Genomic DNA, 27,761 nt, shown 5'->3' on the forward strand with positions numbered 1-27,761 from the left:
ACAAATCGTTGGAGCCGTTTTTGAGCAACCGTTATTTTTGATCCAAAAAAATTAATTCCAAACACCCCTCTGGAGAGTCGCCAAATAACGCTACATACCAAGTTTGACATCAATCCGTTCATCCGTTTAGGCTGTAGCTTCGTTTATAGAAAGACAGACTGACAGACGGACTTCCGAGATCCACTTTTTGGAATCAGCTGGAATCAGCTACCAAATATTTTAAAAACTAGTCTCAATCAGAAAAATTGTTCGTCCTGTATGTTTACCCATTTCAAGAATTCGTAAGTGAGAGTGAATCTTTTTATAATTAATTTTTGCCATGTTATCAAATTAAATTGATATTATTTAGAATTTGTATTTATATTTTTTTTGTTTTGTTTTTTTCTATTTCAACAAAATTTTTCCTGTTTATAACTAATTTCTGAAATTGTTATGTAATACTGTGCAGTCAAAAAGAATTATAATCTACAGAAAATGAATACCCAATAAATACAAATACAAAATACAAATACAAAGTCATTTTCATCCACCTTTAATTTTAAGGGATATGATATAACATTGAACTCACATGATCATTTATTAAAATTTTTAAAATAAATAAAAAAAAGATGTATGCTTAAAATACTTTTCCTTTATTTCAGATTGGATATTTTATGCATAGTTAAAAGGTAAGTCTTGAAAAAAAAAATAAAACAAAAAAAAAGGGACAAAGAAATATTATAAATATTTGACAAAAATGGTAACACGGAAATTGAAAAAAAAAAATGCAAGAAGCAAACAAAACTGAACATAATACTCATTAGCATTAAATAATGAATCTTTGCAGGATGTAAATCATACGATTTGACACTGGGCGCATAACACTGGTTAACAAGGGTTCTGTTGCCGGAACAAAAATATACTTTTCTGAAGGTTTTTGGTGTGCTGAACTCGAATCCGCAGTCAAAAAAATTCTAGCAGCTCCCGTTTTTGAGATATTACCGTTAGAAAATGCAAAAAAAACGTTTTTTTGAGTTTTTCGGACCTTATTCTATTGTATAAGGAAAATTGTTTGAGCATATTTAGTAACGGTTTCTATAAGAACTATTTCCCATCTTTCGATACCTGTTTAAATCTTTTCAATATCTTATGTATTGCCCGAGATATCTTAAACTGAAGTCAGTGGGTTTGGCTTCATATATCATAAAGAAGATAATGACGTTATAAAATTTTTAAAAATATCAAACAACTGAGGATATCTCGGGAAGTAAAAAAGATATCGGAGAGATTTAAACAGATTTAAAAAGGTGGTAAATAGTTCTTATAAAAACCGTTACTAAATATGCTCAAATAATTTTCCTTATATAAAAGAATAAGGGCTGCTAGAATTTTTTTGACTTCGGATTCAAGTTCAGCACACCGAAAACCTTCAGAAAAGTATATTTTTGTTCCGGCAACAAAAAAAAAGTTTAATTTTGTAAACCAGTGTAATAATTGCCATACAAGATTTCGATAAAAATGAAAAGTAGTTTTGACATATTTTATTTTTTAAATATTGCCAAACTGTAAAAGTTGAAAGATAGTTTTCAAAATTTGCAAATATCTTCAGATCTATAAAAATTTTCAAAAATAATTATTTTCAATTTTATTTAACAATGTTTAACTAGTAAAAAGTAGCTGTCAATATCATTAAAATACCGATTATTTTTAACTTTTCTTATTAAAATTTTTCTGAAACTTCTTGGACAATTATGTACTTACAAAACGTGTTCAACAATCATGATGTATTAATTTTCGTTGACACTTTGTCTACGAATACAATATTTTCTATGAGCAATCTATTTAGATTTTGTTTTATGAAATTTATTAAAATCAAAACCGTGACTAATCCGTTTCATCCCAATTACAGTTTCGAAATTATCATGACAATTAATATTTAAGAGGCAATACACTAATTAAAATTATTTTACCATCCATGTGTGTTAGGGTGGGTCAAAAAAATCGAAATTCGTTTTTTTGGATTGGTACTCCGAAAAATCGATTGCTAGACCCCTCTAGAATATACACGCCAAATATGAGCTCTTTATATTAATGGGAAGGTCCTCCGCTTTGAAATTTTCCATTTTTACATCAAGCTTCTACTAAAAAAAAATAATTTTTTTATTAATTGACTTTTTAGCAAATTTCTTTTCATATTCTTGTAGGAAATTGAACGCTCTACAAAAAAGGCCTTATACACTTTTTTCGTTTATCTAACCGTTGAATAGATATTTGAGGTCCAAAAATCGAGAAAATCTTTAAAAATTCGTTTTTTGTTCTTAATTTTGTAACAAATTGAAAAATTATAATGATCAAACGCGCAAGACATATTCTTGTTGGAAATTGATTGCTCCACAAAAAAGGTCTTATTAACTTTTTTCATTAATCTAACCATTCTAAAGATATTCGAGGTCAAAGTTAAAAAAAAATATAAAAACATTTTATATTTTTAAAAAATTTTTAATTCACTGAAACTTTATTATTCCGTTTAGAAGATATTCGTATCCAAATCGCAATGCATACGGGTCATAAGAAAACTATTGAAATCAGTGAGCATTGGTTTGGATACGAATATCTTCTAAACGGTTAAAGCAATCAATCTCATTCCAAGGAATTTTTTGTAGAACGTTTAAGCCCCTACAAGAATATATCTTGCTAATTTGAAAATAATAAAGTTTCAGTGAATTAAAAATTTTTTAAAAATATAAAATGTTTTTATATTTTTTTTTAACTTTGACCTCGAATATCTTTAGAATGGTTAGATTAATGAAAAAAGTTAATAAGACCTTTTTTGTGGAGCAATCAATTTCCAACAAGAATATGTCTTGCGCGTTTGATCATTATAATTTTTCAATTTGTTACAAAATTAAGAACAAAAAACGAATTTTTAAAGATTTTCTCGATTTTTGGACCTCAAATATCTATTCAACGGTTAGATAAACGAAAAAAGTGTATAAGGCCTTTTTTGTAGAGCGTTCAATTTCCTACAAGAATATGAAAAGAAATTTGCTAAAAAGTCAATTAATAAAAAAATTATTTTTTTTTAGTAGAAGCTTGATGTAAAAATGGAAAATTTCAAAGCGGAGGACCTTCCCATTAATATAAAGAGCTCATATTTGGCGTGTATATTCTAGAGGGGTCTAGCAATCGATTTTTCGGAGTACCAAATCAAAAAAAAAAATTTCGATTTTTTTGACCCACCCTAATGTGTGTGATTCTTATCGCATTTTTTTAATTTGTTTCCTTTGAAAAAAACATTCCGAAAACAAAAATTGATAAAATAATTTTTTTTTCGCTGCTGATTAAAATTAACCGCAAATATTTGGTTATGTCCACCACGGCAATAATATTCCTGACTAAATAGCTGTCCTAAATTTCATAAGAATTTAGAACAAAATGATGGTTGGGTTTTTGTATATGAAAATAAAACTTAAATTCTATTAAAAATCATCACATTTTTTGTGTGTAATTTTTAAAATTCAAATTTTCTTTAGTTAACAACTGTAACAAAACTTATTACATAAAGAAAAAAAATGAAACTATACCAAGAGAAGGCATTTATTAAATTAACGTAACTCCGTTTACACATATTTTGTAATGAGCCAAATTACACAATTGTTCAAATGTTTCCAGTTTTCTTATGAAAATAAAGCTTTTGTTTACTTTGATCTTCTAGTAACGGGATTTTTCTTTGGAAATAGAAAAAAAATATTTGAAAGTTAGTCATTTCCATCATAAGAAAAAGTGAATTTTTTGTTTAAACTATTAGGTAGCCTCATCATTAACAAACAAATATATTTACGAACTAATTTCGCAAGATTCTGTAATCAATAAAAGCATGTAATGAGTGAAAGGCACATGGTATTGTAATGATTCAATACTTATATTTCCTTGTTTATAATAAAATCTGAACTTTTTGAACTTTTAGTTTGAAAAATCAAAACAAAATCGAAGTAAAATCAGTTGTCAGATCGATGATCTCGTCTCGCAGCTTTACAAATTGTTTTTACAAACTGATAGTGTTCAACTACATACGACTATATCGAATAAAGTTGACTATTTTTATTAAAAAAAAAAAAACCGTCCTTTAGATTTTCTTCACTTGTAATGTTACAACTCATCTAATTTGTATACCCATTTTGTAACAAAACAACTTAATCTCTGAAAAAAATTAAAGACTATAGCACAGCATTAACCACGACCTAATTTACTGAATACTTGAATATTGCTCTAATTTGTTTAATTAAGACTACTGTTCAATATTCACATAAGATCTAAAAAATTACACTTAAATATAGGACATTTTAAACTCTAATCTTTATTTTTGAAAAAAACTAAAACTCGTTTTACGCATTTTTCGTGTCTCTTATCAATTTTCATTTAACATACTGACCTCTAAGAGAAAAAAAAATTGTATTTAAACCGCCCAAATTATGACCTTCCTAAATCAAAACCTTGAAAAAAGTTACTGCCTCTTTACAATCAGTATAATAAAGCCTTATCATCGACCTAAAGAATTTTTACCACATAAAAAAAAATATCAAACAAAAACAAAAATACAGAAAAAATATATGTAAACATTTTATCTCTAAACTAATTATTCCATTAAGAGTTTATAACTCATGGACATGGTCAAATAATATAAAAAACGCCTAAAAACTATTAGCTAATTGTTTCTTTCAAAAATTGTTTCTTTCAAAAAATTTACAAAAAAAAAAAAAACAATGCACAAATTCATTAAATAAAAAAAAATTAAAGTAAAAGACTTAAATCTTCAAGTTTATGATAATTATGGTGTGATGCTGATGGTCAAGAAGAATTGGTGAAATTTTGTTTGATTATGATCAGTGATCATCATTAATACAGATTAACTTCTTTTTTACAGCGTTACGTGATTTTTTTTTTTAAATTTTTCAACTTTTAAGGTTTTTTTTTTTCATTGAATTTTAATTTCTATTTTTATAGTTTTTTCTTTCCTTTTCATACAACAGGTGAGATGTGTGTTTTTTTTTTTTATATTTTATTTTGTGATGATGAGATCAGAATTTTTTAGTTACACGTTCGTTATTGTGAATGGGTGTCACGTGAATGTGATCATGTAGAATAATAAAACTATTTATACCTACCTACTGTTACTCGTTGTATAGACTTGTGAGAATCGTGTCAGATTTGATGAAAAGGAATTTTTAATTTTGTTATTTTATAATTTGCTATAATTTTATTGTTAACTGTTAATTATAATCACTTCTACCTGAACTCACGTTTTCATTTAATTGAACAAAAATTGCAACATTTTAGTTTTCATTTGTGGAGGTTTTATAAGTTACTTAGTTCTTACAAAAATTATATAATATATATATCGTCACAAAAAATATAATTTTTCTAAAAAAAAAAGAGCAAATAATATAAACTGCTTAAAAATGTACAAAATCGTTGCCTCTATAAGAGTTGCAAAGGGTTGCCAGGTGTCATCAAATATTAGCAACATAAAATATAATAAAAAAAATCGGATATTCAAAATTGGTAATAATGTATGTACATAGGTTGGTGCAAAAGGGTTGCCACCATATCACCAAAGTAATTTAAATAATTTAAAAAAAAAAATTTACAGCAGAGAAAGCGGGTTGGGGTCGAAATTCTGTATGGGCCAAAATTTGGATTCCAAAATTCTGTATTCCAAAATTCTGTATTTTAAAATTCTGTAAATTCAAAATTCTGTATTTTAAAATTCTGTAAATTCAAAATTCTGTATTCTAAAATTCTGTAAACACAAAATTCTGGATTTCAAAATTCTGTATTCCAAAATTCTGTACTCCAAAATTCTGTAAATGATAAAAGAAAAATTGTTTTGATAATGAAAAAAGTGCGCACTTTTTTCATTATCAAAACAATTTTTCTTTTATCATTTACAGAATTTTGGAGTACAGAATTTTGATATTTTCTATGCAGAACCTTGAAGCAGTTTGCGTTCGCCAGCTTAAGTTAAGTGTTATGAGTTAATCGTGATATAAAATGAATTCAGAAAAATGGAAAATATCACTGGTCAACAAGGTTTTTGCCACAACAACCAAAATATACTTTTCTAGTAGTTTTTGATGTGCTGAACTCGAATCTGAAGTCAGAAAATTGTTATTGCCCTCCGTTTTTTAAATATTACCGTTAGAAAATGTAAAAAAACGTAATTTTGGCTGCTTTCGAGGTTATGTTTTTTTGTGGGGTAATACATTGTGAGTAAATTTGTAACGGTGGCTATAAGAACTGATTTTATTCTTTCAAAAAATGTTTAAATCTTTCCGATATCTGTTTTACTGCCCGAGATATTTAAAATTTAAGCAGCGGTCTTTGAATCAGAAACAACACTGGCCAACCAAATTAAACTTTTTTTGCCACAAGAACCAAAATATACTTTTCTGAAGGTTTTTGGGTTGCTGAGCTCGAATCCGCAATCAGAAAAATTTTATTAGCCTTAGTTCTTGAAATATTACCGTTATAAAGTGCAAAAAAAAGGTTTTTTTTATAACGGTTATATTTCAAGAACGGAGGCTAATAGAATTTTTTTGATTGCGGATTCGTGCTCAGCAACCCAAAAACCTTCAGAAAAGTATATTTTGGTTCTTGTGGCAAAAATTCTGTGATCAGAGACTTAATCTTTAAATTAAGTTTAGTTTCTCTTTGGCTTATTAACTGAAATTTAAGATATCTCGAGCAATAAAAGAGATATCGGGAAAACTTAAACAGTTTTTGAAAGTAGAATATCAGTTCTTATAATAACCGTTACAAATTTGTTTCTAATGAATTACCCCACATAAAAACAGAACTTCGAAAACAGCCAAAATGACGTTTTTTAGCATTTCATAACGGTAATATTTCAAAAACGGAGGCCAATCAAATTTTTCTGACTTCAGATTCGGATTCAGCACCCCGAAAAATACTAGAAAAGTATATTTTGGTTCTTGTGGCAAAAAAAAAGTCAAATTTTGTTGACCAGTGTATTAAATTATTAAAACCTAATAAAGGAAAGGATAGATTGTGTGTCGATGGTTTTATGTTTAATAACGAAGAAAGAATTTTTGGAAAATAGGGTACTTAACTCAAATTAGTCATGCACTTAATAACTCCATTCGAATTTTGTCGAAAAAAATTGAATTTTTTGAGAAAAATGAAATCAAGCCAGCAGTACATGAAAATCTCGGAAAACTTATCTGAAAATGGAGCGCTTAATTCAAATTAGTCGAACATTCGATTATTTATGTGCAATTTTTTTCGAAAAAGTGGAATTTTTTGAAAAAAAAAACAAATTCAAGTTAGTAGAACATGAATTTATATGGAAAATGAAAATATTTTTTTTTAATGGAAAATCTCGGAATTTTTTTTCGAAAATTTGGTACTTAACTCAAAGCACTTAATTATTCAAGATAATTTCAAAAAACAATTTTTTTTCGAAGATTACAGAAAAAAAATCATTTTTGTAAAAATTTTTTTTTTTTGGATTTTTGTTTGGCACCTAAATATTAAACCAAACCCGAATTTTTTACTAACAGTTTAAGGCATTTTCTAGTAATTGCTCTGCTAACTTTAAATCCAGTTAGCAGAACATTAAGTTTTTCCAAAAGTAGGGGACCACTTGATATAATTTTGGGGTACTTGCTCTGCTTACTTGAGGGACATGTTTTAATGTAGAGATTTAAAATTACAGAATTTTTAAAAGCAGAATAATGGATTTGCAGAATTTTGAAAAACAGAATTTTGGATTTACAGAATTTTGAAATACAGAATAATAGAAAAGCAGAATAATGGAATACAGAATTATGTTCATACAGAATTTTTTCTTCAGATACAGAATATTGGTCATACAGAATTTTGGAATACAGAATTACGACCCGTTCCCAGAGAAAGCTACAATAATAGTCCGAAATCACTATCGAGTTACTTAGCTATTAAGTAGGGTTACCGAGAACCTGTTTGTATTCTAGAGTCTATTCTTACCCCTAAACCAAGTGTCAAACCTAAAATCTTATGTATTTTAGTCTTAAACTTTTAAATATTACCTATATACTCTCGTTTTTGGTGGTTACACGTGTTCTAGAGTTGACAGTTAGAAGAAAATCTTAGCTAATGTTTAATGTAAATTTAAGACTTTTATGGTTTAAAAATCGTAATTTTTGTAAATTTTTTAAATATTAAACATTTTTTATTGGATAAATTTAATCATGTGACATTTTTTTTTTAATAGGGTTGCCACAAAGAATCTCCTTTTTTAAAAGTGGCTAAACAATTTTTTTGTTTGTTTTAATTTTCAGTACGAACATAATTTTCATTTGACATCAATTTTAAACAATTTCTTTATGACCTAAATTACACGGTCCTCGGCAGCAGTCGCCTCTTCGAAGAATAGAAAACATTTATACGAAAGTAATGAGTAACGATATGGGTTCTAGAGCCAAAATTACCGTAGGTACTCATTTTTCGTTACTTTTACAGCCCTATTGATGAGATTCAAGACTAGCCTTTATTAACAGGTTTATTTGTATAAAGTACACAAATTTTAAAATAAAAGATTGGCGTTAGTCATCAAACCTATTGGGTAGATGGGTATTTAAACCAAACACCAAGTAAACAGACAGAATTTGGGACTCATTTTTTTTTTGAATTTTCTATCATATAAATATCATGTCTAATTGTTATATCGAGTTCAAATATATTTGTTGTTATTATTTGTCCCCAAAAGTTCTTTTTTTTTTCTGATGTGTGCTTTTTTGGAAACAAGCTGATATCCGTTTCTAAAATTTAATCCAATCCATTCCGTATTAGCGTACTCAATCTTATAAATACGTTTATTTTTCCCACAATATGTCTGAAAAGCCTTATTTAAATGAATCCAAAATATTATTCTAAAATCATAATTTACGAGTAGTTCACAAAAAAAAAAAGAAAAAAACTAAACACATAGGTAATTACTTTTTTATTTCGGCTTGCATTTCGAAAACATTAATTAACATTTTTATTAGAGGATATTGGTTATCAAACTTAGTGGATTTCTATGATTACTCCTATTAAACTTGTATACCTCCGACATTAATTTAATGCATAAAAAATACATAAATACTTTTATGCAAATCAAATTGCTTTACCTCTTGGCATATTCAAAAATATTCTCAGTTATATCTTTACTGTCCTAGAGAAAATTAAGTTATGAGTATCTTTTGTTTTAATAAAAACAACTTGTTTCTTAGAAATACAAAAAAAGACAATGATTACTAATTCAACAAGATCTTGAAATTGATTATAAATTTTTAAGAGAATATAACTAATTTGCAGGGTGTTTCTAAAGTAAGAATGATCTTTTAAACTGTACCTACCTATAGTAAATTGTCAGTTTTGCAGATTGGTAGTTTTTAAGTCTTTTGAGATTAAAAAAAGAAAAGAAGCTTTATCGTGAAGAATTTGGAACACTTTAAAACAGAATAAGTAACACAAAAAACACCCTGTTTTAAACACTTGCAATGTTTCCGTATCATCTTTTAAGTCTAAAGTTCACACCCATATATTTTGGGCTTTCCATAATACAATCGAAAAACAACATAATATTAAGAGAGTACAATAAGTCAGAATTGTCGTAAAATAAAACAAAAATAAAAAACAGAAAGTAAGATTAACAGACCATTAATGTAATCGTGCATTGGAACAATGACCCCGTAAATGCCAAAAAATCAACATAAAAATAAAAAATATTTACAAAACAAAAAATCTGCGGGACAAAACCCGCAGAAAAGTGTCTCTCTTAACTTTTTATTTACAACTGCCAGGAATAGACCAACAACAACAAAGATAATTTTATTGGTTTTAGTTAAGTTAAATTAATGTGAACAAATAAAATAAAACCTAACCTCTAAAATATCCTACAATTTGAAGAAATACCCAACCAACTTATATATATTTATCATCTATCATTAATTAGGAAGCTTAATTTGTTTAACAACCATCACCATCACAATATTTTAAGAAAGAGAGAGAGAACATTTTATTGCGAAAATCTTTTTTATGGGACAGTCACTGAACCTTATCAAAAAGTTTTACTCAAATCTTAATTGTGGTTTTTGGATTTACCATAAAAGCACCAAAAAGAAAGAAAAAACAAGCAAATCTTAATACATTTGTTAACAGTCTAATGCGTTTCCATAGCAATCATAATAAAATTCTTATTAACAAATTGATAAGATTTACGATCTTCCTGACCACAAACCAAGCAAATATGTATTTTTTTTTTTTTTGAGAGAAAGTTTTTAAAATTTGGTCTTTTTTTGTATCCCAACAAAGTTTTATTTTGTTATTTTTATTTATCTTTTATTGAATTAAAAGAAACGGAAATAACATTTTATCATATTCTTTGCAAAAATTAAATTATTAATGAAGGATTTAAGTTTAGGTCAATCTTTTTTGTTACGAATATGTAAATTGTTTGTGGAATAAAAATTTTGTGTAATATTTACCTTAAACATGCTTCTAGACAAATCTGAAAGAAAAAAACAGAAAACAACTTTAGTAAAATTTAATTGATATGTGTGGAAAAAACTATTTAATTAGCTAAACGATAACAATCTTCAGTTTTGTTTAAAATAAAGTTCCCATTTTTGCAAATCAAATTCACCCTTTGAAATTATTTGTATCTATTTAAAATCTAAATTCTAGTGAATTGATTGATAAGTTCAAGATTGTGATTTTCAGAAGGTGAATTTGATTTGCAAATTAGTGAATTGGATTTTAAACAAAATGAACTTAATTTTCAAATTTTATATTTTATATTGAAAAAAAAAGCATTGAACTCCAGCTCCTTTTTGATTCGTAAGAGAAAGAAAAAACGGCAGCATTTAGGGGCATTTCCACATAAGACATAATAAAAAAATATAAATATAATTTGTTTTCCATTTTATTTTGCCTTTAAGTCTTACAAAAAACAAATTAAAATAATAGCCAACAAAAATTGAAATAATTTCAAAAAAGGATAAAAAGGGGTTTATTTTAGAAATGGGAAAATGCCCACACATTATTATTTTCAAAATTTTATTTATAGTTATAAATAAAATTTTGAAAATAATAATTATAATTATAAATAAAATTTCGAAAATAATAATTTGTGGGCCTTTTCGCATTTCTAAAATAAACCCCTTTTTACCCTTTTTGAAATTATTTCAATATTTGTTGGCGAAAGAGTTTAGGCCACAAATATTCAGCTAAGATTTTAAACATTTTATGTTCTAAATCCGACTCCTTAAGGTGACTTACAAAAAAATATAAAAGTTTCATTTCATAAGTTTTGACTTTTTTGGCTTGTATCTTTTTTGGTTGTCACATAAACTAAATTGATAGATATTATATAATAATGCAGATTGGAACTGTGTTGTCTTCAGATAACGGACATCGTAATTTACTGTGTCGTGTTATAGCCTATGAATAAGGGATGAGCAGGGAGCTTCCAAAGAATCCCCATTTGTCAAATTGTGAGCAGAATTTAAGAAGTTATGATGGAACAAACAAAATTATCAAATACACAAGATTTATCTTGTTTCTTCTTAAGAATCCAAAACTCTTAAAATGGTGACAAACACAGCTCTCTTTTTTTTTTCATTCTTCCTTTTATTTTTCTTCTCTTCTCTGGCTTTTGAAACCGAAATTGATTCATGTTTCTCAGTGAATTCTCTCGAAGAGTAAAATTCCAAATAAGAATCAGAAGGATTTAAAATGTATCTATACAATTTCTAGCGGACTCATATAATCCTTATTAGCTATTACCGACTTAAGAAGGTATGACAAATATTAAAAAACACATGTCATAGCCTCGCGTAGGTAGTTAAATCACGCATAACTTTAAAAACCCTGTTTGGCATAGAATTCGCATAACGATCATGTAACAATGAAATGTCATTTGCATGGTATAGCCAAGTCAGCCTAAGAATTCTAAAAACATTATCATACCTTCATAGTGTGACCAACAAGAATGAGAGAGTGCGTCATCATTTTACAACAAAAAAGAAAATATAAAAACACATAAAAACATATGAAAAGTCAAAACCTTATTTCCTACGTATTTCCAAAAAGTATTGGTTGGTTGGTATACCTTTTGTTTTTCCAACCATAAAGTTGTATTTTGTATCAGGTATGAACTGTGTGTGTGTACTTTATGTTATCAAACAGTCACAGTCAATAAAAATATGTTATACGTTTGTTTAATAACTTCCTCCGGAATTCTTCATTTTCATGGACAATATTCCACCTCTCCCGCCTTTAGTTACATTCGTAGGTAGTAATATACTCTTATGGTTGGTACCTATGGTGAATTTTCTTTATGGATAAAAAAAAATATTTTTCATCGTCATCGTCCATGGAACTTAAAAAGAACTCATAAAATCTGAATGAAAAACCCCCAAAGGGTTGTCACGTTTAATAAAAATACAGTGGGCATGGAATGACAGCCACATAGCTCAGGCTCAGAACATGCATTGCACGCTTTTCAATGAGTCACTGAGTCATATTTTTGTTGTTGTTTTTTTTTTTGCTTGATGTTTGACTGCAGACTTATAGGTACAACGACGAGTAGATATTATAGATATGGGTGTACAAAAAAGAAGGTAAATTGTGTACGCATTTATGACGGGCTTATATGGGTTTAATTACATTTTTATTTGTGCACCGCAGCCGGTTTTTATTATTAAACCGCATAATATACCAAAGTGTAGAGTGGAAATATTCCGGAAAAGTAGCATTTTATTAGACTTACTGGATGGATACCACATACAACAAGCTAAAAAGTAGGTACTTTAACTTATTTATTATCATTTTATTACTCTTGTTGAAGGATTTAGATTAGAATTTTTGGGAAAGTAGGGTAGGATGGTATAAGAGTGCGCGGTTGATAAGAGTGCGCAAAGCAATTTTCTACGGTTTGAAAGAGAATATAAGACTGAATGCACTTATTTTGGAAAGATCTAAGTGAGTTTGATCTGCTATCAAAATTTCATGTAAATGTGTTTGTAAACAGAGGTGCTAGTTAAGTTTAAGTTTTTTAGCACTTTTTTTTCCAATATTTCTTGCCAAACAAATTAAATTTTCCACTTAACAACAAAAAATAACAATAAACAAAGTATGGGACATTGAAAAGTCGACAAAAAGAAACATTTAAGGAACACGTAAGATTGGTCATAAAGTGCATTGTGAAATACATATATATTCTTCGATTACATGTCTGGACGTGTAAGAGTGCGCACCATGATGATGTATAAGAGTGCGCGGGTTAAAAAAGCAGTAAATGCTATCCAAGGCTTCAAAATAACTGGCATTTGTCCATATACCAGCAAACAGCAGCTAGAAAAAGCAATTCCAACCAAAAAGAAACCAAATAAAAGTTTTACAAAAAACAAGCGAATGAGAGTAACTAGGAAATATTGAAATTTTCTCGGAACCATAATTTTTCGATACCTGAAGACTAAATTGATTGTTCCTCATGCAAGGAGTGATGGGTTGAAAAATACTCTGTTTATTTAAAGATAGGCAGTTTTATTTGCGACTTTTGTGCGAACTTACACCTGTACGCAGCTGCGCACTCTTACAAACTAAGCCGCGCACTCTTACACAATAGTGTGTAAAAGAGTGCGCAAATGACCTAATGTGGTATTTTGTTTATAACTATTGAATTTAAACATTTTTGTTACCAGTTTTAAGTTTTTTTCGTTGCTTTGATTATAAACTAAAAACTATATATAAAAAAAGTAGTTAAATTCTTTTTGTTATTGTTTTATTTGGTGTTTTGTCTAAAATGCGCACTCTTATACCACCTTACCCTACTTACAATACAAAAATATAGAAGTTGGTTAGATGTAGTTTATCTGCATTAAAATCTGTTTGATATTGACTTTTTCGTCTGGAAACATTTACGCAACTTTGTTTGTTAGAAACTTTATTTTCTGGAATAGACATTTAGTCTATATTTTGACTTACTGAAATTAAAAGAATAAAGGCTGGGCCAGCAATACACGGAGAAAAAAATGGGCAACTTTATGTAAGATGTTGCCCACCTCAAATTCCACCTCTTAAAACAATACGATGTCCGCTTAAAATAAATGGAATCCGCTTAAATTCTGTGAGCAATGATCGATCCTCAGTGACTGCCATTTTTTTTAAATTAAAATGTTTCCACAAAAAATAAGACGATTTTCCGCTTCGGTGCAATTTTTATTTGATTTGTACATCTTGGAAAAAAAAAATGCAGAAATCCGCTTAATTTAATACGGAATCCGCTTTTTTTTGTGGTCTTTTTTCTTCTTTAACTTATTTTCATTAGATCTTTAATTTAGAGTGGTCTGATAGCAGTGAGTAGCATATAAAAATAGCATCTTTTAATATCTGCTATTTAATCTTACATGCATACTGTTAAAACCACAAACTTCTCTTTGAATTTCTTCTTGATTTGAAATATAATATAAAATACAAAATAAATTAACAAAAAATTACCCTTTTTTGCAAAAGATGGTAGGTAGCTGTAATATGCAAAAATGCAGGTAGGTACTTAAAGTGTTTATTCTTACTTAACTCGCAAAAAAAAATTTCATTTCCTTACTGCAATATCCCATTATCCCTTAATTTAAATACAAATTCCCTAGAATCCATTCACAATGTCTCTATTTTACCAGTAAAATAGTTTCCGTTACACCCGCATTAAAGACAAGAACACAAAAAAAAAACGAAGAATGAAAAAAAACCGAAGACACTTCCTTTTGCACAAAAATTACTCAACCGCAACTACAAAAGTGCTTGTCCCGTGTGTCTTCCCGTGAGGTAACATTAAATATCCCGCCAAGCAAAACAACCATCAACATCGTTTTGTTGTTATTCCCTCTGATGCCAATGCCAAGTAGAAGTATGCATAGTAGAATTCCACCTGCAACCTGCTGTGACGACAAAGCGATGCACCTCCTCCTCAACAATGAACTGTCAGTTGTCACACATATTAAGATTACATAATTCCCCCTTGTACCTTCAACTAACAGCGCCCTCTATAATGTTATTTCATATTCTTGGTTAAGTGGATGTATTGTATATGCAAGCATGTTGCATGTGTTTTTCATTATGCCAAACATATTGTTGTTGTTGTGATGTGTCTGTTGATATTTTTTTTTTATCAGTTCTTTCAACTGTATTATATGCGACTTGATGCGGCAGCGCGGCACACTTGCTTCAATAGAACATACCAACCATAAACATTAAGTTTGTGTTCCCCATCCGTTCTTCGATCGGACCGGGTTTATAGGGGAGGAAGAAGAACGGACATACTATAATGCCCTTGTGATGTCTTGAAGAGGCATTTTTTTTTGTTTTGTTGCTGCTTTTTTTTTTGAGTCTTCTATATTATGCAAATGATCAATGCCCCTGCTTCCGGTTGTAGAACCCAAACAGAAGAAGAAGCAACTTAAGAAGCAGCCAGCCCGAAATGCAAGACGCAAGTTGATACAAAAAAAAAATATAAATAAAGAAAGGGCTATTTCTGCTGGTCGTAATCATAAGTATAGACAGAGAAAGGATGGGAATGGGAACTCTACCTAAGAACCATGACCAGATCATGGTGATTACCTCGAATTTTTTCTCTTCAAGAAATATAATTTTTTTTCGTTCATTCGTTCTTGATTCATCGCTTTGTCTTCTAACACCGAGCAGACTGACTGTGATTTTGAGTTGCATGCAAGTGGTTTATGGTTGCCAGAATAGTTTTTCAATGTGAATGTCATGTGTTTGTTTCCGATTTTTTGGCTATGGTAGATTCTATTAAGTACGATAGGATTTGGTGCATTAGGTTCGTACTATTTACATAATTGATGCACTTTTAAGTACTCTAGGAGTCAATAGGAACATCAGGTACTATTACGTACGTTAGATAAACTAGGTACATTAGATACGCTGTGTACTTTAAGACACATTTATCGAAGAATATGGAGTAAGTACTAAGTACGTTAGGTAGGTACAATAGGGAACGTTTGGTATTGCTAAGTACGATTGGAACTATTAGGAATTTTGAGTACTATTAGTTGCGTTAAATATTATTAAATTCACTATAGGTACGTAATTTCCCATAAGGTAAAATTATGTTCTTTCTATGTTTCGTTAGGTACTAGTACGTACTATAGGCACTTTAAGGTTAGATACTATTAAGTATACCAGGTATTATTAGATTCGTTACTACTATTTAGTTACGTGAGGTATTAGGTACACAAGGAACCCATAGGAACGTCAAGTACTATAAGGTACGTTAGGTACTTATAGACACACTTAACCTAGAATATAAAATAATTTCTAGGTACGTTAGGTACTATAAGTAACGCTTGGTGTTATTAATAACGGTTCGAGCTTTAAGGAACTTTTAGTACTATTAATACTAAATTTATTTATTAATATTTAAGGTACTACAGGGTTCGTTAGGTACTACTAAGTGTACCTTAAGGTATACAAGATACTACTAATAACGTAAAATTCTATTTGTTACGTTAGGTACTACTGGGATCTTTAAGTACTATTAGAATTTATCCTAAGACAGACCTAAAGCCCTTTAAGGGTCATAATTTTAAGTACTATTAGGTTTGTTAGGTATTATAAGGTACTTTAAGAAAAATAAGTAACGTAAGGTGTGAGACAGTTATGATCTTACTGACACCGAGATCATAGGTGCACTACACTACTGGAAACGTTACGTACTATAAGGTATGTAAAGACCCATTAAGTACGCAAGGAGGTGTAGGGTGCTATGGTTATATAAGACACGTGCAATAGGTAACATAAGAAGCTAGGAAGTACTTGCACTTTAGGTCGTACCTTAAATGACGTACGTAAAGTACTATTAGTAAGTTGGGTACTTTTAGGTTCTTAGGTACTATTGAGTACAATGTACTCTTTATTTAATATATTTTTAATTATAAAGGATTAATAAAAATAGGTACTATTAAGTGCCTATGTTAATCACATTAGAAACCATAAGGTTCGTAATGTACTTTACCGTACATTAGGTACTCTTTGGTAGGTTGTGTACTATTAAAAATGAAACTTTTTTAAATACAAAAACTTCCCAACAACTCTGGTAGCCATAATGATAACCTCTAACCGATACAATATAAAACAATACCATCTTACGCCATAAATATGACCTATAGAACTTTAATAAATGGTAAGGGAAGGAACAGAGCAGTTCTCATAGTTGAAGCTGCATTAGATGCATTGTGAACCAAGAAAAAAAAAGCCAAAGCGGCTTTGAGTTCTCAGAGCTATCGGATGCATTCAAAAGAGGCACAACCAAAGTATCTAATAATACCATCAGCTTTAAAGCGAACTATTGCCATTTTGTGATTTTTTTTGTTACTTGCTTGCATCGATCGTGCGTCTTTGTCGATTTGTGTTTTTGCGTTTGTTCTCGATTCATTTCCCATCATCATCCACACAACATACAAGAAAACAAAACAAAACAAGAGCTCTCTGTGGCTGTGCATCAGCCCCAGTCTTGTCATAAACAATGGCCACTATAAAGCACGATATGAAATGGATGTTTTTTTTTGGTTTCTACTTTGTGGTGTTGCATGGGATCAGATGATCTGCTTTGCCACATGGGTGGGCATTTGCTTTAGCATTATGGTGATGGTAGCCCCTTGCACACTATAGTACTAGAGATAGTGAGAAAGAGTAGGTAGGTATATGGTGTGTGATTGTTTTTTTGCCATCGCACATATAAAACTGACAACGAGGGGGAGATTGTGATCGGTATTCTTATTTCTTGTTTTAGTTCTTTTTTTGTTTGTTTTTGTCGTATAAAGCTTGTATAGAGCTTGTATTCTTAATTGGAATGGATTTTTATTGCTATTCAGGGTTTGTTTAACAACAATTGATTAGATTGATTGCGGTTGAGCCAAAGAGTCTTCCGGTTTAACGAGTACTCATCTGAAGAGTGGTGATGTGGTTTTTTGTTTGTGTCAAATGATACCGACTTGATGAAGAGGTTTTTGATTAGCATTAAAGAAGATTATAAAATAGTAAAAATGTTCAAAATGGTAACCAAATCTAGTTGAGGTATCAGATTTATGTTCTGAGAAAATCTGGTAATTTACCGAAAAAAAAAAGTGTGGATCAAAGCAATTATTTTCTGCAGAAATGCTCGAAGAAATGAGAAAAACCAGGGCCTAGTAACCTACACTTTCTGAATAAGAGGGAGAACAGCTTGAGGTTTTCCCGATTCTTCGCAAAAGCCAGTGTTAGGTTAGGTTAGGTTAGGTTAGGTTAGGTTAGGTTAGGTTAGGTTAGGTTAGGTTAGGTTAGGTTAGGTTAGGTTAGGTTAGGTTAGGTTAGGTTAGGTTAGGTTAGGTTAGGTTAGGTTAGGTTAGGTTAGGTTAGGTTAGGTTAGGTTAGGTTAGGTTAGGTTAGGTTAGGTTAGGTTAGGTTAGGTTAGGTTAGGTTAGGTTAGGTTAGGTTAGGTTAGGTTAGGTTAGGTTAGGTTAGGTTAGGTTAGGTTAGGTTAGGTTAGGTTAGGTTAGGTTAGGTTAGGTTAGGTTAGGTTAGGTTAGGTTAGGTTAGGTTAGGTTAGGTTAGGTTAGGTTAGGTTAGGTTAGGTTAGGTTAGGTTAGGTTAGGTTAGGTTAGGTTAGGTTAGGTTAGGTTAGGTTAGGTTAGGTTAGGTTAGGTTAGGTTAGGTTAGGTTAGGTTAGGTTAGGTTAGGTTAGGTTAGGTTAGGTTAGGTTAGGTTAGGTTAGGTTAGGTTAGGTTAGGTTAGGTTAGGTTAGGTTAGGTTAGGTTAGGTTAGGTTAGGTTAGGTTAGGTTAGGTTAGGTTAGGTTAGGTTAGGTTAGGTTAGGTTAGGTTAGGTTAGGTTAGGTTAGGTTAGGTTAGGTTAGGTTAGCAATAGAAAGAGACAAAAATCTAGGTACATTTGCACCGAATTTTGAATTTCATGTTTTCTTTTTTTTTGTCTTAAGGCATGTTAAAGTCAAAGTTAATCAATTGAATAATAATCAGGGTATTTTACTCACAACAACAAAAAATCACATCACAGTCACCGTGTTGGTTTATACATATAAGAATTTATTATATTAACCCTGAGAAATATATAAATTAAGGTTATCATTGTTAAAGTAAAAAGTGTCAACAGACAGATTAAATCATCTTCAGTTTCTTCCTCCCGCCAAGTACCGTAAATCAAAGCCACTCTTATCAAGAGCGGGCGATTCTATAGCTATACCTTTATAATATTATGCATCTTTCACAATAAGTATAAGCTTTTTCTTGTTGATAATGAACTTTATTCGACCAACTTTCTAAAAAGGCACAGTTTCCGATCTATATTCATGTATACTTTGGTTTGTATATGTGTATACTTGGTTTGCCAGTTAAATAAAATAAACAAATAAAAAATAAAAACTATTCCCGCTCTGTTATCAGTGTTTTAATAACGCGCAAAATTATTAAGCAAAACAAACAAAAATTATTATGTAGTGGAATTAAATAATGAAAAAAAAAAATTATAACAAAAATAATGATTTTAACATTGCTTTTTGAGATATTTTTTTTTTTGTTGTTGTTGATTTTATACGTCCGTATTTGAATTTGCTTGATGCCTTACGTAAACTTAATATGAAAGGGCTCATGGAATGGAATTTTTATGAAACACATACATATTTGCGCATTTATGTTTTTTAGGTATGAAAACAATTCCTAGATAATGTTGTGCGGGTGTGCGTTACAAAAATATCTTACGACCGATACATTTTAGAATTGTTATCAAAACACATTTTTTTTTTAAATTTTTTTTCAAAAATCTTCTTTCATATTGAAAACGATAACCAAAACATTTTATTTAAAAATCTATAATATGGCTTCTAAGAGTCACCAAAGCAGATTATATTTTTTAACTTCACGCCCGTTGCACATAATATTTAGAGATTATGACGTTGAAAGGCAGGCGTTGAAGCTTTTAAATACCTCATTAAGTGAATAGTACACAAAACCAGAAACAAAAAATATAGCACCCTGGTTAAAATTAACAATTTTATCGAATGTGAATATTTGGAGCATCGGCCTTATACAGTATTAACCTTAAAATGAAGTGAAAAATTCTAATAGGTATGATCATAACTTTTATAACCCCCTCCAAATTAATTTAAAATGTTTTCATTTAGTCATAAATCATTTAAATTTTGTTGTGTTCAAACTTTCGTATGAAACTCAAACTGTGTATCCAAATTTACTATATAGAGAGCTTCTCATTCTTCTCATCTACTTTCTATAAGTCACTTCATTTTGTCTGCTCTTTGTTATAATTCCAGCCCTGAACCAAATATTTAAATTGAACATAGGTAAAATTCTATCTACGCACGCGATTGCTGTCTACCATTTCCAAATTGTCTTTTGACCCAATACACCATAAAAATAAATAAAATTAAAAAAAAAAAAAACAAAAAATGAACAAAAAATGTCAAAAAAAAAAATAAACATAAATTACCTACATACATAATATTCGCAAAGATTTTATTTTATGAAAAAAAAAAGACTTGCTAATTTATTCGTCACATCGAAGTGATATGGCAGAAAAAATTTACACAGGGGGACAAAACTCATCGTTGCTTGACTGTGTGAATATTTAAATATTTGCTTTTGATAGGTTGATGATTATAATTACATGGATAACGGGGGTAATCATAAAAATAAAAAAAAAAATATTCATACAAAAGGTTTTGCTTTTGTTTCAAAAGTTGAGAAAGGTCTTATTTTTTTGGTATTGATGGGATGATTTGGGATTGATGGGTGGATTTCACTCGGCCTCTTTTTTTAGTTGCCTCTGAACCCAACGATTATGATGAATTATTTTTTGACATTTCTGACAAGTGATTTGCGATTTTTTCCCTCCCTCATCTCAAAAGATGAACAAAAAAAATTCTAACACGAATGAATTGAAAAGAAATTTTTAAATAAATTTTCTTAATTCAGTGTTTTTTTTAGGAATTTTTTTTTTAAACTTAAGTGGATTGATCCAATTTAGATTGTTTTTTATCAAGATTTGAAAAAGGCGGGATATAAATGACATTCTGATGGGTGAGAGAGGTTTATTTATCTAAAGTGTCAGAGCAATCATTATTCATTATTTCCGTATTTTCTCCTTCTTCATCTCCACTTCTTGTTTTGTTTTCTTTTCTCATTTTTATTTATATATTTTTAGAAAGTTTTATTTATTTTTTTTTTTTGTAAATTTTTTGTTGAATTTTGTGTAACTTATGATTGAAAGAGGGAATTAAAATTTAATAAATTAAGAAGTGATGATATAACTCGTTATAAGATTATCTTCTTAAATATTTTTACAGAGAAAATCAAAATGAAATGTCAAAGCGAGTGCAGTGGTTATAGACATTGCATTTCCAGACAGCTTATGTCGTGTATATTGTCAGATTGTGGCGCCAACAATTTGAAATAAAATTAAAAAAACCATATGTCAATGTGAAATATATCGAAATAAAATTTATACCTTTAGCAAAATAAATTTATAATTTAAAATGCGCGACAAAAGGGTGGCGCGTGCATTTTAATGAATTCTTTTCGTCGATAATAAAATCAAATAAATTAGAAGAAAAAAAAAAGAAAAACAATTTCCACAGTTATACAAGTTTTGATTTACGATCTATAAAATAAGTTTATCTATGTTACCTTAACATTTGACGATATTTAAATTTGATGCTTTATTTTTGAATGACATAAGCGAAGTAGAGAAGACACAAGAAAAGTAGTAGACTTATTGTGTATAATAAAAAAAAAGCTAATTAAATGTTTTTTGCTATGTCATCGAATTGCGCAAAACAAAAATGCGTCTTTTATAAAATTCTTAAAAACTATGCACCTGTGTTCAAGGTTTAAAAGTTTCATTCAACTTCACTTGCATTTTCATGTTCATGTTAGGAAATTACGTAGTAGATTGGAGAGTTCCTAACTGCACCTGGTAATTTTCCTAGTCAGTGAACAAAAAATAGATAAATGTTGATAAGTCAAATTAAGGGAAACGGACACATTCTCTTAATTCTAGATCCAGAATAACGAAAAACCCAAAATCTCGAAAAGCTGAAATCCATTAACCCTTTCGGGCCCAGCGTTACTCTCATATAACATTTTTTTTAAAAATCGTAAAAAATACTAAATTAAACAATTTTTTAGGTTACGATGGCTTAATTGAAAGATAATAATGCCTAGTTACTGGATTATTACAAAAATTTAGTCAAATATCATATCTTTAATTTTTCTTTTATCGAGAAAGGGACTGAAATTCACATTTTTTTTTTTGCAAAAAATTTGTCATAATTTTGAAAAAAAGATATAAAAAATGTTAATGCAGAAAGTGTTTTGTTTTTTTGCTTAGAAGAAGTAGCATAAAAAGTAGTTTCATAAAAAGTTAGTTTCTCAGTTCTCCGACTTTTTTTAGTGGTCATAGGCAGTGCATGTTTATTTATTTATTATTTTGGAAAATAACTTTTTGCTATTCATATTTCTTAGTTGTGATGTTTTTGACCCGATAATACCGAAAAACATTTTTTAATATTGATTTTCATAGCTTGGGTTCGAAAGGGTTAAGAACAAAATTCCGAAAACCTAAAATCCCGAAATCTAAAAATCCTGAAAGCCTGGAAAATAAAATAGAAAATGTGTTTTCAGAATTTTGGGTTTTCGGTATTTTGTGTTCAAGGGTTTTCGGTACTCTTGAGGGATTTTACGTTTTCGATATTCTCAACCTCAGCGATTTTGAAATTTTCGATTTTCGGGATTTGGGTTTTCGTAATTCTAACCCCAAACATCAAATTAGGCATAACAGTTGTACAAAAATTTGCCCATTTTTCCAGAATTTTGGTTCTTCTATATTTGGGGTTTTAGGATTAAAGCATTCTGAGTTTTTTGGGATTTATGAAATTTTAAGTCACTTTACTTATTGGATTTTTCTTCGGGATTCTAGATTCTCACTATTCCGGGTTTTTCGAAATTTTCCACACATCTAGGATTATTTTTCCAAAATCGAATTTTTGAAGTTATACTTCTTATGGGAGGGTGGGTATGAAAATTTACTTTTTGACAAGAATGTCAAAGGGATTATGACGCGATCACCCTGGGTAGCAGGGCTGTCGTTTCACCTTTAGAGTAGGCAGTACTTTAGTATTTAAAAATTCAGTACGCCGCAGTACGGCAAACATAAAACACACAACACGTTGCAAGTAACATGTTTCATGTGGCAAGTTGCATGTGGCAAGTTGTATGTGGCAAGTTGCATGTGGTAATTTCCATGTGGCAAGTTGCCAGGGTTGCAAAAAGCTCACTTTTCAGCTCAGCTCACAGCTCAGCTCAAATTTGAGCTAGGTACCATAGCTTAGCTCATTTGAGCTGAGCTGAAAGTGAGCGCCCCAACTTCCAACGCCTATATCTCGGAATTTTTAAGAAAATGAAAAAAAAATTTTTTGATGCCAAAAGGTAGCGGGGACTCTAACCTACATTTGGGTACAACTCTCATCCCTGTAGGTCCACGCGTTCTCAAACCGGGAGAACTTAAAAGTAAAAAAAAATAGGCACGATTCTGAAAAAATAGGCATGATGTGGCGGTTTAACATGGAAGGCGATTTTATAAAAATCTGAAAATGTGCAAAGCGTAGGCCCATGACATCATCATTTGGCATCACTCCCAAAAATTGCTCTCAAACGGTTTAGCTTCCAGGAGCGTTCAAAGATTCGGGGATTTTTCGAAAAAAAATTTTACCCCAACTTTCAAACGCGATTTTCTCGGAATTTTGAAAAAATCGAAAAACCGGATTGTACCGGAATTTTTTAAAAAAATATTTTACTAAAAAAATAGAAATATATTTACCTACTATTAAAAAAACCAAGAGAAAATATCACGAAAAATTATCTGTCTTATTTATAAAAATATCCATGTGTTAAAATAATTCCATTAATAACTAGAACCAAACATCTTAAGCTATGGTGTTTTATAAAAGTTTAAAATATCTTCATATTTCATTATACTTTCCAAATAAAAATCAATGTATCCCCTCACCCATCACAGCTCAGCTCAGCTTACTTTACCTTAGCCCAACAGCTATGGTACATAGCTCAAAAGTGAGCTAGCTCAAAATTTGAGCTGAGCTGCGAGCTGAGCTCAGCTCACTTTTGAGCTTTATAGCAACCCTGCAAGTTGCATATTGCTACTACTAGTGCTGAAGCACACACAATCCTCATAAAATTACCATATCGCACATTTTATGCGCAATCATTTACTTTCGTTAACCATATATAGTACGTTGTGAACCGCACAACATGAGTAAATTTCACAGAATAAATTGAAAACTACATGGACGCAAGGAGGATGAAAGAATTAATTTATTGTTCACTTGATAAAAATGTAAAAAAACGAATTGTGGATTTATTAATTTAATAATAGAAGTTAAAAATATCAAATGAAATTCATTTACAAATACTGAATGAGAAGTATAACTTCAGTCGCGTGTACATGTGTACACACACTCTTTTTTTTTTTTTTAGTTTAGATTTATGAATTTTGGGATTTTGGGTTTTCGGGATTTCGGTTTAAGGAATTTTGCCATCAATCATTAAAATACGCATGGTTATGAAAAAATGTATATGTATTAGGGTGCGTCTTATCAGAGTTTCCAAAATTTTACCCGTGCAAAAATCGTGGGGGTACCTACCTCTTCAAGATTGGAAATAGAGTGAAAGCTATCTTATAACAGCACATGAATTAAGGGGTACCACTACAATTTTTTTCAAAATTTACATTTTCAAGCCCCCATAAAATCTGCAAAATCGAACTCAATGGAAGCGATACCAAATAGGTATAACACTTATGCATTTTAAAGTGATTTTCAATGAAATAATGAGACATTTATTAGTTCGTACGCTTTTTCAAATTTAAAAATTCCTTCATTTATTAGGTAAATTCTCTAAAAAAAGCTATATCTACAATTTTTGCAACCATGAATGCATTCTGTCACGTAGGAAAGACCCTGAAATGGATTTCAATAGGTCATTGATTGCTAAATTTAAAATCTTGTTCCAAGTCAATATCTCCCTCACCTTCAATTGAGTTTGAAATCTCTCACAAATGTATGAGATAAAAAATCACCTTGTTTTTGATCTTAAAATTTCGTATCGTTTTGTTCTTTATTGAAACCAGAATAGGTCTCAAAATCTTATAAGAATTAAATTTATTTATTAACTTCTTTAAGTTACTTAATTTTCCAATTTGCAAAGCTTGATTTTTTTTATGTATTTCAAGGTTGATCATAACTTCTTAACATCTGTTAAACATTGATATTTAATATCATTTCAAAACAAATGCAACTGATACCTATTCTTTCAAAAATTCAATCTAATTCTATGGTCCCTGAAAGTTACGTGATTTCTTCAAAAAATAAAAAATAAAACCACAAAACACCTACCGGATATCAGATATAACATTAACATCGAATTGGTCATTTTACCCGTGGCTAAATTTTCTTTTTTGTTTATTTTTCTTGTCACCGAAATAAAAAAAAAAAAAAATAAAACAACGTGACATTCTCGTGGTTATTCTTATTACCATGTATGTATATGTATGTATAACTAATCTATATAGGTAACTTTCAAATAATAACATAAATCACAAAAACTATAGGTGGAGGTACCTGTCTAACAAATCGGCTTTGCATAATTCCCACAGATGTCTTTTAATAAAGATTGTATTTTTTTTTTGTTTTATGGGTTAGGTATCGTTTCAGAGTTTATAAACATATGTACTTATATCTCACACTCTTCGTTCTTTCTATCTTCCAATTCAATCCGAAAAACATTGACATTTTCATTTTTAGTTTTCGATATAATACATATATACGACTACCTATGCAATATGCATAGGTACCTACTCCGGTATCATGGATTTGTTTGCAAACTTCTGTTGTAGATTGGCTTCGGGGGCAACTTTTACAAAATAAAACAAAAAAAAAAAAACAAGAACAAAATAAAACAAAATAAAATTAACTTGCAAATGAAAACCAGTTTTTTTAGAAACATTTTTATTTTTTTAATAAACAGGGTGGTTCTAAGACTACTTGGAAAAATATGTTGGGCATGGAAAACTTCAAGGTAATGAAAGACGTTTAAGATTCTGGTGAAGTTGGCAAGCATTTTGTTTTTGAATAAATAACAAAGTTCTTGATAGCAAACGAACAGTTCCAAAGCTGCTCATATACTTTAGATAAGTAATTAAAGTGCAAGATTTTTTCGAAAAAAAATAACGGTATTCTGGGTACGTTTTTCAATTAACAGATAAGAGTTAATGATAGATTTTAAAAAGAGTTCTGAAAAATAGAAAATGTAAAAACAAATAAACTTTAATTAATTAATAACAAAAATTCTTGGTAACGTTCTTCGTAGCAAACAAAAAGCAAACAACTTTTTCAAGAACTTAATATTTCAATTAATATAAACCTAAATCGTTATTAATTAAAAGTTTCGTTCCGAAAAATAATAAAACTTAAAAAAAAAAAATTAAATCGGAATAATCATTTTTATCAAAAAAACAAAACCGACTTGTATGATTCAAAACGGGATTTTATGGTTTTTCTAATAGTTCCTACGGCTTAAACTTAAATTAAAATTGCAGCCACTAGCTCTCCAATACAAAAAGAATTATCAAAATTGATTCACTCTGTCCAAAGTTATGCCGTAACAAACATAAAAAAAAAAAAAAACACAGACGAATACCTCCTCCTTTTTGGAAGTCGGTAAAAAAAGAGTTTCTTAACAATTTTACTAAAAAAGTTTTGTATGTTATGAAAACTTTAAGTTTCCTTTCGATATTTTTAAAATGGCTTTAGTAAAAAAAAACTCTTTTCTTGCATCGCATTTCTTTGGAACATAAGTTGTCCAACCCCTGACATTAAAATTAATTTTTTATTTCAATACAATTTTTGTTGAAGTTGTTTAGTTATAAAAAGTGTACAAAAATGAAAAACTTGCGAATACTTTTTTTATTTCAGAATTTTTTGTATGGTTCAACCGATTTTTATAAAATATTGTACGTTGTACCTTGAGGTTGACTTAACAATAGGCATCAATTTTTTGAAAATAAGTGTCTATCTCAAAAAACCAAAAAAAGAAAAAGGTTTTTAAATTAGCGTGGTGTTTCTATTGTATCGGGTGTGACACATTATCCAAGTTTTTCATCCTAAAAATTAAGCTTTTTACAATAAGTTATTTTGGAACTTTGTGATTTTATTATGTCACACCCATTAGACTTTTCCCCTAGATAATATCAGAAATCAGAATAGATTATTATAATGGTCAAAAGATTTTAATTTTTTTTTATAGGCAAGTAAATTAAACATTTTTTTACGTCACCCTGTCTTAGCAATGCGGATACCAAATAAATTGATATAAATTTTGTTGTTTTGTTTTGTCACCTACAGCGATATCTGTTATGTTATTTTCGCTTTCCTTCTGGTCAAATTAAATAAATATTTATAACTGAACTATTTTATGTGATGAATTATTTAATTAACTACCTACCTACAGTTTTTAATCGAAATATCATTCTCTTTATTTTTATTTTCCACCCAATAAAACTTGTTTTTTTGATCAACTAAAATAACAAAAGTTCATGATTATTATTTTTTTTTTTTTTTTTAAGAATAAAATAAATAAAAACAAA

At 29.6% G+C, this 27,761-nt stretch overlaps 2 protein-coding genes across 3 annotated transcripts in view; one reads left to right on the top strand and one right to left on the bottom strand.

Annotated features, from left to right (window-relative positions):
* The window catches only part of LOC129910790 (protein artichoke), a 435,745-nt gene that overhangs the window by 250,327 nt on the left and 157,657 nt on the right, over positions 1-27,761 (top strand). The window contains exon 4 of one of the 2 annotated variants that reach the window (XM_055988333.1): positions 642-668. The exons of the other annotated variant lie outside the window; for it this stretch is intronic. The gene's annotated coding sequence lies outside the window, so the exon portion shown is untranslated. The remainder of the gene's footprint in view (positions 1-641; positions 669-27,761) is intronic. 2 annotated transcript variants of the gene reach the window in all.
* LOC129910792 (protein folded gastrulation) overlaps positions 1-27,761 on the bottom strand; it is a 74,384-nt gene that overhangs the window by 38,364 nt on the left and 8,259 nt on the right. The window contains exon 2 of the mRNA XM_055988335.1: positions 10,509-10,531. The gene's annotated coding sequence lies outside the window, so the exon portion shown is untranslated. The remainder of the gene's footprint in view (positions 1-10,508; positions 10,532-27,761) is intronic.

The sequence above is a fragment of the Episyrphus balteatus genome, chromosome 2, assembly GCF_945859705.1.
Source record: "Episyrphus balteatus chromosome 2, idEpiBalt1.1, whole genome shotgun sequence".
Classification (NCBI taxonomy): Eukaryota; Metazoa; Arthropoda; class Insecta; order Diptera; family Syrphidae; genus Episyrphus; species Episyrphus balteatus.